Genomic DNA, 13,442 nt, shown 5'->3' with positions numbered 1-13,442 from the left:
GGCTCTGGGCCCCTAAGCAGAGTGAACATGGTGGATGATGGATGACACATACCATTCCACTCCATTCAGGGTCATTTTTCCAGCCCTCCAGGTACTGGTAAGGAGAAAATCTAGCCCACAGTCTGTTTTTCCTCTTCTTAGTAGTGTTAGAGTGACATTATAGCCATGAATTATGCAAGAGGCAAGGATTTTTCAGGGTGACATCTTCTATTGGACCAACTGCATAGTTGGGATGGTGTTAGACAATTTATGAATGCAATTTACAAAGACATTCTTCTCTGTCCCAACTATGCAGTTGGTCCAATAAAAGATATAACCCTAAGAAATCCTTGTCTTTTTCTTCTTCTTATCTCCTACTCTTCCCTCTCCCAGATCTTTTCTCTTATACCTCTGGTTTATGTACCATGTGATTCAAAAGAGTATTACACCTAAATTCATTTGCAGGAAAAAACAGTGAGTGATCTGAATATATTTCTGCTTTTAGCTAGATCCATGTGTAAAAGCCATTGCACCTAACTATAGCGTCACCGTTTGCTGAAGACATAGTTTGTCCCACTCAGGAAGTCTGCTATCAGCTGATGTACTGCCAAGTAGCAAATGAAAAAAGGGTACTTACGCATGGTGGGAGGTGAGAAACTTGTATTGGTTAACATTATTGTTGCTATTTTGAATAATCTAGTGTGGTAATGCTGTATGGATATGAGATGTCCATCATTCAAAAGCACAGCACAGGGAGCACTGCAAGATCAGTGGAATGGTACAGACGACCACAGGGCAGGTGGAATACTACAACAACAGCCCCTCAGTATGCAGGGAACAACACTAGAAATGGAAGACAAGTCAGGATGAAATTAAATCAATAAAACTAGGTAGCAGACAGTAGCTGATCATTTTGAATCTGTACTGAATAAATGTACTTAAACTCTTCATGCTTCTTCGTGTTTAATTACAAAAACCTGGACTGTAAAGAAACATTAGCTCAAATGTCTTACGTTATCAGATGTTTAGAGTGCCTGTCTCATTCACTCATATTCTGACTATGAATAATTGGTAATGTTGTTTTGATTGGCATATAGGTATCCCATACTGCTGCTCAAAGATGTTTTTAAAAAAGCAGCCTGGGAGAATGCATAGGGGCCAACAGAGCACTCCCCAGCCCCTCTATTCGCAGCAATACTTTCCTAGAATTGAGTGTTCTGCGTAGGGATATAAGAGGCATGTAAGAGAAAGCACCTCTACCAACCTTATTCCACAAGCTTAGTAAATGTTGTGAATAGCACCCGGAGCAGAGTAGTCTAAGATATGACTTGTGGGCATGGTGTAGTTATGTAGTCCACATGGCATACTGGTATTCAGAATCTGCTGAACCTACAATTTTATTAAAAATATGAAAGGGGAAGATTTGGATCTAACTAATTTCAGTGATTTTTGTTGTAAAACCACAGATATGAGGGTACTTTCTCTACAGTAATATTCATAGTTTCATAGTTAGTAGGGTCGGAAGGGACCTGAGCAGATCATCGAGTCTGACCCCCTGCCGTGGCAGGAAAGAGTACTGGGGTCAAATGACCCCAGCAAGGTGATTGTCAAGCCTCCTCTTAAAGACCCCGAGGGTAGGAGCCAGCACCACTTCGCTTGGAAGTTGGTTCCAGATCCTAGCTGCCCTGACTGTGAAGCAGCGCCTCCTGATGTCTAATATTAATATTAGATTAGAGGCGATGTCTAATATTATTAGGGGCCCTGTGGAAAGGCACTGGAAAACTAGTGATCATCGAGCCTTATGTCCTGGTGTAGGCCTTCATCCTCATTTGGGATAGCTGGAGTGAACAGCATTCAAGGGAATCTTGCTCAAAGTTTGCCTTATATCCCTGACTGCACCAGCTGTTTCAAGCGATTTCCCATGCAATTGAGAGGTTTTGTTTCTGGAAAAGGAGTAAATTGACAGGAAAAACCAAGCCATAACTTGAATTAAATTGATAATAAAGGTCAGAGGGCATATCTACACGTGCCCCTACAGTGCTGTTGTTCCTGCATTTAGGAAGTACTAAATGACAGCACAGTAACAGCTGTTACTGTGCCATGCCAGTGGTGCACGGTTATTTTTAGGCACTATGGCAAGGGAATGCGTCACTGTGGCAACATAGCTGCAGTGCCACAGTTTGTGCTCACCAATGCTCCGGCACCATAGCGTGTTGCTACGGTGATGTAGCATCTCGTGTAGACACACCCAGAATCTGGCCCAAGGTTTCTACTTTGGGAAAAAAAACACTTTCCAAACAAAGAATAAACTGATGGTGTTGGCTGCCTAAGTCTGTAGACAGCCTGAAACAATTACTCCAAGATGTGTGAACTTTCTTGCCAAAAATTTCTCTCATGGGAGAGATCTAAAGCCTTGTATGCTCTGCATGTGAGCATGAATATCTTAATTGTTAATATAAGCAGCGACAAGAGAAAGGGGTTTGGAGGGAAACCTAAGGGTTGGGAGCTCTAGGCTGCTTCATGGAAAGAAATGAAGGGAGGAAAGACACAAAGTAAAGAAGAGCAAGAGAAACAGAGAAAAGAAGCTGGAGAGAAACACCAGCTATTTCTCCTTCCATGTGATGCTCAGTACAATGGTAAGGTATTAAATAAATAACATATAGCAAGCATAACTAAAAGCATGGTTACAATATAGGGGGCCTGTCATGCTCTTAACTTCTGTGCAAAGCTCTCTTTGACATCAGTGAGGATTCTGCTCTGGATGAGAGCTATATGGAGCCCTACATTTTTACCATGGCTCACACACCAACGTAATGATTTGTTTTGTGTCTAAAACTCCCTTTGAGGGGAAACTGCCCTAAAAATATTACCACAATGTTTGACTTTGCACAATCATGTACACTTTTTAATCCCTCCATAGGTTAACTGTCAATTATTAGCTCTTGTTAATTTTTTACTGAGCTAACTCTTGAGCTGTGCTAAGCACTTAAAGCTCCCTGTGGCAGAGAGCTTGGTGCCTCTGCTGCCTTAAGAGAAGGCAGGCTACAGGAAAAGAAGGCTGCAGGTGAGGCAAAGAGGCATCAAGGGAGCTACATGACCTAAAGGGGCTAGGTTTGCAGGATATAAGCCCAGGGCTGAGCTGGGCAGGTAGAGAAGAGCTCCTGAGCAGAAGGGCTGCAGTAGGCTCCTGACTAATGCTTGAGCTGGAGTAGACAAGACTGGTAGTTTAGGGATTGAGACTGTAGGGGTGTGGAGCGGGCCTGGGAGTAGGGCCAGGGCCTGAGGAATAGGATTTAAGGCCAAGGAATAGTGCCACAGCCAGTTAGGACTGGAGAGCCCATAGCCCAGAAGGGGCACAGTAAACTGGACTTCAACTGGGTTGGATCTGGGGTCAAGGACCTGTAGCTTGGGAGGGGCAAAATCTGTTGGAGGTAATGAGGCCTGAGCCCTGGAGGGGCAGAAAATGCTGGCCTGACCCCAAGGGAGATTGAGATTGCTCCAGACACAGATACAAGAGGGGCCTGGACAGTTAAAGGCACTGGGGCCGGAAGCTCCAATAATGGTGGAGACCGTTCCAGGTTCAGAGGCCCGTATTGACCGGAGTTGACACTGAAGCTGAAGGCCCATGGACGTGAGATTGAGGACTGAGGGCCTCAATGAGAGATTGACTGGATAGGACAGGGGCTTAATGGCCCATGATGAGCCAGTGATTATTAACACCTGCAAAGGCTGGGCATGGCTAGAAGGGGAGATGAGGAGACCAGGTGATTAGCCATTAAGGCAAAGAGTAGTGACACCTGTGTTCAAGAATAAGCTATCTAGCTTGGGGAGCTCTGGGGCAGCCTCCCTTTTGAGCTGAAGGGGAAATTGCCCAAAGAACGTAAAGATGACCAGGGCTCAGGGGGGCCCCAGGGATGTCATGACCACCCCTGAGACAGTACCCTGTTACACTCCTATTGATTTCAGTGGATTTGTCCTATTAAACATGAGTATTATTTGTTTATTTAGTACATCTAGTTTGTCTGTTGCCTTGGTATACATACTTTTGCAGCACTGGAGAGCTGTGCCAAACAGCCAACATGTTTCTTGCCTTGGAGATTTGCTCCAGGGGTAAAAACTGAAATAGTACTAGCGAAACAGGACTGTACTGTGGTACACAGACTTTTTTCACCTGAAGTGTCTCAGTCACCTGTGTCTTCTGCAGCCAGAGAGTGAAAGAGTTCTGCGTATTTCAGGCACAGTGAAAGAAGATAGAGAGTCAAATTAAAAACATAAGAAATGCCTGCTGGGCCAGATCAATGGTCCATGTAACCCAGTGTCCTGTCATCGACACTGGCAGAAGTGAGTGGTACAGAAGGAGAACATTAAACCAGATACATCTAGAGCAAGGGTGGGCAAAATGGCCTATCTGGCTGGGAGCCAGACTCCATTTCCCAGCAGCCCCTGCCCACACTGCTGCAGCTAGCTTCCATGGAGACCCCAGCAGCAGCAGCAAGTGACAGGGTGGGGCCAGGGTTTCCATGGTGACTAGCCCCAGCTGCGCTGGCAGAGCACGCGGCTGGGCGGGGAGCTGCTCTGGGGCTGGTGCTGGTGCTGAGATCTTGCAGTAATGACAGCATGGCCAGGAGCTGGAGCAGAGCTGTGATCTGCTGCCTGCATGCCCCTGCTCAGGCTATGTGGGCAGTGGATCACAGCTCTGCTCCTGGCTCTGGACCACTCTGTCACCGCTGCAAGATCCCAGCCCCAGAATAGCTTCCTGCCCAGCTGCGCACCCTGCCAGTGCTGCTGGGGCTGGTCTCTGTGGAAACCCTGGCCCCACCATGTCACAGCTCCGCTGCTCATGGGGTCTCTATGGAAACTGGTTGCAGTGATGTTGGCAAGGGCTGCTGGGAAATGGAGTCTGGCATGGATCCAGTCTGGCCCATGGGTTCCACTTTGCCTGCCCCTGATCTAGAGCAGTGGTCTCCAAACTTTTTTGATTGCGTGCCTCTATCAGTAAAAAATTATTGAGCACGCACCCCAATATATGTATATTTATTTATTTATAAATTATATACATGTACTACTCAGCGTAACACTGTACAAAGTTTGGAGCCCACTGTACACTGTATTACTGTACCTCCGCGTTGTGGAACTCCCACTCTTCCCTCAGGATACCTCGCATACCGTACGTGACACGTGACTGTCTGACATACGGACCGAGTGAGGAAATCGGTGTCAATCTGTATATTAAATATTAGTAAAGCTTAATTTTTCTTATTTTTTTAGATAAAAAATAAATATAAATAGAAGTTCTAATATTTTCTTCCCTCACCTCACTTTGGAGACCACTTATCTAGAGTGATCAATCCCTTATTCAGTACCATATATTGCTGGCATCGACCATCATAGGTTTAGAGATGCCAGAGGAAATGTTTCCAACTATTATGATCAGTAGCCAAACACAAAAGAGCTTTATGTGATCCTTGGAGAAATATTAGATGTACAAATCCTCCTTGGTGAATTCTGCAGCAAAAAAAAAGGTGGTGGGGTTTGGCATCTTCTGAGTTCTTCATGGGAGAATGGGGACTCCTTGCAAATTCTAAGTTTTTCTTGGTTCCATCACGTGTTCAATATTTGTTAGCATTTTAGGATTAGATTCAACATCAACTCCAACAGTTCTGTCTATCATGGAAGACACAGCAGGCCCTGCAGTTTTGCAAAAATGGAATTTAGTGATGGTTACACATTCTGTCATGGTACTGAAGACTGAGCATGTAGTGTATTGAGTACTGTACTGGCCTTCAGACAGTAATCGCATTAAACATAGGCACAACATAGTGAAAGAGGGCTGCTCTTCTTTCTCAGTCTGTTATTAACCTGAACACAGGGAGTGATCTATTTTAATTTTGGTATACATGGTACTACAGTATGTTTCTAGTTAGCGAAATTAATACCAAGCCAGAGTGTAATATTGTGCTTGGTGCAAAGTATACAATACAGCTTTGGCAAGAGAGGATCATTTGTACACATGGAATCTGGAAACATTTTACAAAATTAAATAAGCAGAGGGCTTGGCCTGCTTATTCTGAAATCAATGGCAAATGTCCTGTTGATTTCAATGGGATCATGAGCAAGCCAATAATTTATAGTCATTAATTTTAGTAAATGGAAGACAGCAGTACAGGCAAATGGAAAAGGCATGAAGTTATACAAGACTTGAAAAGAGATAGTTAATGAGTAAGGGAGATACCTGAAAGCTATACTCCATTTTAAAGGCTGACCTGGTTAAATGAGCCTTAAAATCTCTTGAGTACTTGATTATTTGTACTGCGGTAATGTCCAAGAGTCCCCAGCCAAGACAGAGGTTCCTTTGTGTACAGACACAAAGGATTGTCTAGAAAAGAATCAAAGGGTTTTTGGTTAAGAAGTTATACAAAATATTTAAATATTGTGTTGATGGTCCTGGGTATGACTGTGAACTACATCCAACTGGAGGGCTTGATGGCAAGGTGGTGGGGCTAGTCATGGCAGAGCAGTTTCTATGAATACCACAATATTGCAACCTCCAAAGTAAAGCAAGTATAAGGCACTTCAAAACCTTGCCCCCACTGCCTTGTGGGTACTCCTTGGTTGGAGAAAGACACCACCCTGGCAGAAACGTGACCTGTGAGGCAGTCAGGAGCAGCTCTAATCTGTTGCCATGTCGGAAACTACAACCATCGAGGTACTGAACATCTAGCCTTTGGACTCTGACTCAGCGGTCTAAATGGGAATTGGTAGGTCTTGGGCAGCCTCCACTCCTCCATGCTCTTTCCTAGGGGTACACACTGAAAGTCATGTTGTCATGGTCGCATAGACCTCTTGAGCGTAGACTGTGATCCAGAGGATTAACGGATGCCAAGTAATCGTGTTGATGTAGCAAGATATATTTTAATACATTAGCTGATGAAGGCATACCCCAAAGCAGAGGGACAGAAAATGACCTATCTGAGGTCAAGTAGCAGCACGTCTAGGAATAGAAGTCAGGTGAAACTCTGTACCCAAATACCATTATTTTTCACATATTCTGTACATGTAAATTAGCAAAAGCTTAGCAGGGGAGTCCAGGGCCTCTGGAAACTGAGTAGATCCCTCTTCCTGAAAGAGGTGCATAGCTGGTATAATGAATCAATAAACACCACTATCTCCTTCTGTGCCTTACTTCTGTGAGGGAGGAATTATGAAGTAGGCATTGATTTGGAGTAAAATATTTCAGTTTATCACAATTTTGCTACTAGAAAATGTAGATACAAATGGAGGGGGAGGTTTTCTTCATTTGAGGCACATGTAGTACATATTTCCATTTACTCATAAAATGTGAATGATGTGCATGTTTCCAGATGCTTAAAGGAGAACGTGAACTATTCACTCTTGTAAAAATGTTATTTCAAAGAGGGTTACTGTCCAGCTGTCTGGACATGATAATGATGAAAGTTTAACCCGCCCTTGGGTTAGTTTATGTATTTTTAAAAATGTCCTGCACTTTGCATTCATGACCTTACCTTGTTTGCTTGGTTATACCTGCTCTGCCTTTGTTTCCCATTCTCTGAGCACTATAATATAGGCAAAGCTCCCACCTGCATGATTCTAGTGCATAGAGCACTAGGCTGGGACTTGGGGAAACCTGGGTTCTGTTATGCTTTTGCCATTGGCTTTCTGGACGAATCACTTCCCGAGATGTGCTTCAGTGTCCCCTTTCTACAATGGGAATAATGCTGCCGACCCTTTTTTTTAAAGCACTTCGAGATCTACTGATAGAAAAGAACTTGGTCTTACAGTTATCCAGGAATCAGTTTGGCTACAATTCCTCCTTTCATTTCAGCCGCAAAAAGTATTTAAAGTGTATTTATTTTTTAATTGACAAAGAAATCTGGACCTCTGAGAAGTGCAGTTTATGTCTGAGTCAATTATTTTATGTTACTAAATAGGGAAAAAGTTTTTAGAGTACCATATGGAAGCAGAGTGGTATCAAAGTAAATTACAGCCAGGCCTTATTTCTTGGCTGATTGCTGCACATATCCGTAATCCTCTCATTTTGTGATTAACTAGGAAGTATAATTCTGTCATGGGATCAAATCATTCCAGAGAAGCTGGAGCATGATAAATCAAAACTGCATAAGCTCTGCTATGCTAGAAACGTTGGAGAAAAGTATGCCCATTTGTCACTGCCATAGGCAGGATGCCTAACACATTTTCACATATTTCACTGCATTGATGCAATTATTATTGACACAGGGATGTATGGCAAAGAGAAATGCCATTGTATATTAAGAAATAATCAAGTTCACCCCTGGTGCAAGCAAACACCATTTTAGTTAAAGGAAAACTTAATCTCCCTGGGCCTCTCTTCTCATGGAAATACAACTGATTTTACTCCGATACACCCCACTGATTTAAATTCATAATCAACTTATGCCTGTAAGACTTATGCAGTCCTGCTGTGGACCTATTAGACTGTATTTGTTGCTTGGAAACAAAGAACTGGACAATCTGAATGTTTGATTCCGGTCCCTGAGATGTCAGGTAATCATGGAATAAATTGCAGTCCAAAGGGGTTAATACAAACTAAGCCCGTAAGCAGACCAAAAAAAGTTTAGGATCAAAAACAACAAATCCTGCGATATGGCACAGGGAGAGAAGAGGAGAGACCAGCTAATGCTGGATCTGGGTGGAGGGAAGGGGTGGCGGGGAGAGTACAGCGGTGCACAGTTGCACCCCTCTTTGATTCCTGGTCTACCCAAAGTTTAAACCTAACTGCCTGGCAGTGCCAGGAGCATTTCTGTTCAGACAGCACTGAGGGACTCACTTGACTTCAAGGCTCATTACAATCCACCTGATTCCTTCTAAACTTCATTCTGCAGGTATTAATGCAGGTATTAATGCCCTCTCTCCTTTTTTAAGGGTCTTATGTGTTCCACTAGTTAAGCTACTATTTCTTTTGCAATTCTACTGTCTGGTAGCTGCTCCTGGTAGCTCCTATTTCACAGCCCTGCAGTGTTTTTTTTAACTCTAACTGGAAACATTACCTCAAGTGTGGAAATATCAACTCCATTAACTCAGGTGTAGAAATAACTTTCAGTCAGGAACTGGATACACAGTCAGGATTCTCAAAAAGGCTTGATTTTCTTTCATGAATTGGAAAAAGATGCACATTTACTTCAAACGACTACAGAACTAAAGAAACATCTTTTGGGTATATTTTGCCTGGTTGTGTTTTTAATACATACTGTAGCAAATAACGTATAGCAAATTAATGCACATTACAGTAAAGTTATACTTATTTTTGCTTCAATCTTTAGATAATACAGCCCTAGGCCTCTAGCATATTAGTAAAGCTTTTAGTTTCTGTACCTGGATACAGATGTGTTGTGTTATATGTGATGATGCACTGCATCAGCTGCAGCCCCCTTTTCAAAATCCTAGATCCATCCATGCTGGCTGGTCACACCGCAGTTGCTTCTGTTGCAAACTGTGTATCAGTAAGCAATTCAGACATTTCAACCCAGAGGTCTAGCTCCTGCTCTTATGTGTAATCATTTCAGATAAGCAAAAAGGCAGGGTATTTTCTGTTCTGTTTTGCCACATGCAAAGAATAACCAATAATTTAATTATAGACTGTGAAAAAGACCAAAAACAAAAAAAGAAAAATAAAGTCTTCATGCAAAAAATTGGGCTTTCATCTGTCCTGTAGCAGACTGTTTGAACACAGATCTGCAGCTTCTGTTGACAGACATTCTTAGAAATGTAAAAGTAAAATCAGAAATTAAATCATAAAAGTTTAATAACTACACAGTGTTGCCAAGCTTTGGATGATTTGGTATTGTTTTTATCAGCCGATTATTATATTCAGGAATATGTAAGATGGAGGCTGTATTAGAAACTTGATTAAATAATTGCTTAAATAATTTTCAGAAAACCCTATAGACTGAAACTCATGGATATTTCTGGCAAAGGGGATGATTTACTTCTAATTACTTATATATTGGATGCCATCTCATTTGCTTTGAAGTTGCAAGTAGTTAATCTGTACAAGGATATTAGCAGGCATTGCAAAGAACTTCTGTTGATACTCTGTGAACAAAGAAAAAGCAGAAAACCTACACATCTGACTTAGTCCATGAATGTAATTGTGAAATTACTGTCCAGTCTACCAGTCTCCAAAGGAGAAGAATGGTCTTGTCCTTCATCCACTAGATCAGAATTTAGGAGATCTAGGCTTAGTCTGTCCATGCCTTGGCTTGCCTTCAGTAAAACAAATGCAGTACCCATTCCTTTCTCCTTACTTTTACCTATCTTTTTCTCTTTCAACTGTTCATTGGGAAAGAGTCTCTGTCTTGCAAAGTACAGCACCCAGCACAATGAAATCCTGATGTCTTTTGGGACCTCTAGATGGTACTGTAATACAATTAGTAAATAATAGTAATAACAGCATCAACTATGATATGTATATTCAGGGGATGGTCCTGAATGTATACACATAATCAAGGTTCACTCTACAATGATTATAAACTGACAGTTTGTTACATACATTTTTATGAAGTGATAAGGAGCAAGGGTCCTTTACAGAGCTGTTTAGTGCTGTGCTACATCCCGTATCAGTGGCTCTTATAGCTGCAAGATACAATACTGTATTCCCTGCTAATTGTTCATAATTGAAAATTGTACAAAATACTTTGTTTTAATAATAATTTTATATTACTGGCCTTAATGTTGTCAGTTAAATTATAGGTGATTTGCTCATGATGATAGAGAGAGGTGGAAGAAGAGGTGTCCAATGTACTAGAGAATATTAATCATAGCAGACAAAAAAATAATGTTTTAAAAGTGTGTGTGTATATCCATATAAATTAAATCTCTTATTCTGGAGGCCAGATCGTGGGGGTTGGTAGCTCACCCGTGTCAAAAATGTAAATTACAGTCTACAAGAAAAGAAAGCAGATGGAAACGATGGTCTGAAAGCTTTTGAAGTTGGAACAGGCAGTGATGCAAAAACCATAAAGTGAATATGATGATGATTATGACAAAAGATTATAAAAAAAATCATTAATCTTCTGCTGTGAAGCTGGGTTCAACTAGTGTGTGTGTGTATGTCCAGAGCATACATTTGTTTTTAATATTGAGCCAAATCTTGGAGCCCCTACTGTTGGCATAGTTGAGTTTCCACTAAAACCAATGGAAATCCTCCCATTGACTTTAAATGGAGATGCAATAGGCCCTTATACTTTCTTCAGTCCTCACTCAGGCAAAATTCCCACTCACTCACTAGTAACGTTGTGGGCACTTGACTTGTTAAACGTTATGAATGTCTTATCTTGGAGAGTTACAATGGACCTCTCTAACAAGGTTCTTTATTTTACATTTAGATGTGAAAGGCTGCAAATCTTCAGTCATTCCTTAGAACATAATCTGGATGCTCTAGAATTAAATGTTTACAAACTTTACATGATCAGACCTATTATATATCCTTAATTGCTACTGACCTCAGCTGCAAAACCTATGTTAATACTCCTGTTGGGATTTTCACAAATCATTGCCTAGCTAGCAGATTAAGTGGTTCCTCCATCTCCCATAGTCTGCATAGTTATAACCTTGTCTGTTTAAACAGAAATATTTACATACTGAAAAATATGTCTCTATTCTATATATCAGTTCCAGCCTGAGTTCCCCAGACTCTGTTTACTGTGGCATGCCCTACAATTCATTAATGCAGGCCACTTATGAAAATGAATATGTTCTTAAAATAAATAATAGCTAATATCAGTCACAGATAGTCTTTGTGCTGTTATAAATAGTTGTTGCATATCATCTAGTGTATGGTTCATAGTGCTATTCCTGGACCACCAAACACCAATGGATCCTGCAATCTCGTGCACTCAGACTATTAGGAATATAATGTATCTCAGAACTTTAACCTGACTCATACTGTGTATAACGCAGTTCTCAAAGCATTCCAGCCCTCTGTGGTAAGAAAGATTACGTGGGAACCTTTTTCACCCAGTGCAAGCATCCCAAGAATTTGTAGGGAGAGAAATAGTGTAAACATACTTTACCCTTTTACTCCGCTTCCTGTAAATCTTCATGCTGAAAGAGGTTTTTTAAAAATTGTTAACTAGGTTATCACATCTGATGAAGTTTAAAGACTGGATCAGAAAAAGAAGACAGAAAAAGAAGGAAAGAAAATACAGAAAAACTATGTACAGTGGTGTGTATTATAACAACGACCTCTAGAGTACACGAGTATTCGGGAGGTGTTCATTGTACTTCTTAATGTTTTCTTGTTGTATATCGTAATTGTGTGAGATAAGGCTAATTGCACCAAATAAAGCACCCCAGAGTAGCAGATTGTAGTCCCTTCCTGTAGAGATCTGTTATTTTCTATCACAAATGAAACCAATTAAACTACACCCTGCTTTCCCTCAAGTCTTCACTTCTTCTGTAAATAGAAGTGGTATCTTCCACTGGTTGGCTTAGAGCAGTGGTTCTCAACCTTTTTCCTACCGGGACCCATTTGCAAAGATCCATGACTTGTCCCAATCTATACCCCCCTGCTGGTGCCTGACCCCCAGTCCCATGCACCCCTAGGCCATCCTGGGGTCCTTCACTCCTCACCTGCAGCTCCCTGTCCTCCCCATCCCTGATGGAGGGGTCCCCAGCTGCCATCCCACTTGGGCTGTGGTGGCTCTGGCTGACGAGGGTGGCAGTAGAGCAAGCCTGGCCCTGGCATGGGCTGGAGGGAGGAGGAGAACAGGCCTGCGGCATCCCCCTGCCCTGGGCTGGCATTGGCACACCACACCAGGCAGCCTGATCGTGGCCCCTCCTTCCCCCCAAGCAGCATCGCCTGGCTGCCCTGTGCCTTCAGGCATGGACACCAGCCCCAGTGCTGCCAGCCTGACCACACAGCTCTCCCCTACCCACTTCCTGCAGCGGAAGAGGCAGGTACCTTCCTGCCGTCACTTTGCCCTGCTGCAGCTCACAACTCTTTGAAATATTCTTGTGACCCATTTTTGGGTCACGACCCACGGTTAAGAAACTCTTGCTTAGAGAACCTCATTCAGGCTCTTTCTCTAATCCTGGGACTATCCCCTGTAACTAAAAGTTGTTTGATGCTTTTTTATCTGAGGAGCAGGTGATTGCTGGCTTTCACATGCTCCCTGATAACACCCAGCAGCTAATCAAACTCAAGGTGGGCTAAGACCTTCTCTGGTAAGAGTCCACTCCTTATGACATTTGGCTTTTCTGTGACCCACTGATCAGTGAACAGACACACAGGAAAGGAAGAATTATACTATTTCAGTGAAATGGTCTCTTCCTGTTCAGTGATTACTGTCCAGAATAAAATCTGACAGAAAAATGATAAAGGCTAAAAACACCCATTCACTAGTACAAGAACACTTTTTGCAGCATAGCCACTCTCTCTCTGACTTCATAGTCCTAGTGCACAG

At 42.3% G+C, this 13,442-nt stretch overlaps 1 long non-coding RNA gene across 1 annotated transcript in view; it reads left to right on the top strand.

Annotated features, from left to right (window-relative positions):
• Window positions 1–12,342, top strand: part of LOC149856250 (uncharacterized) — a 53,838-nt gene extending 41,496 nt beyond the window's left edge. Inside the window, exon 3 of the long non-coding RNA XR_016438389.1 lies at window positions 12,114–12,342. This is a non-coding gene — a long non-coding RNA (uncharacterized LOC149856250). The remainder of the gene's footprint in view (window positions 1–12,113) is intronic.
• The last annotated feature ends 1,100 nt before the right edge of the window (window positions 12,343–13,442 follow it).

Source organism: Crocodylus siamensis, chromosome 10 (genome assembly GCF_052110815.1).
Source record: "Crocodylus siamensis isolate JL-2025a chromosome 10, ASM5211081v1, whole genome shotgun sequence".
Taxonomy (NCBI): domain Eukaryota; kingdom Metazoa; phylum Chordata; order Crocodylia; family Crocodylidae; genus Crocodylus; species Crocodylus siamensis.
This window is presented reverse-complemented; position numbering and strand designations above follow the sequence as displayed.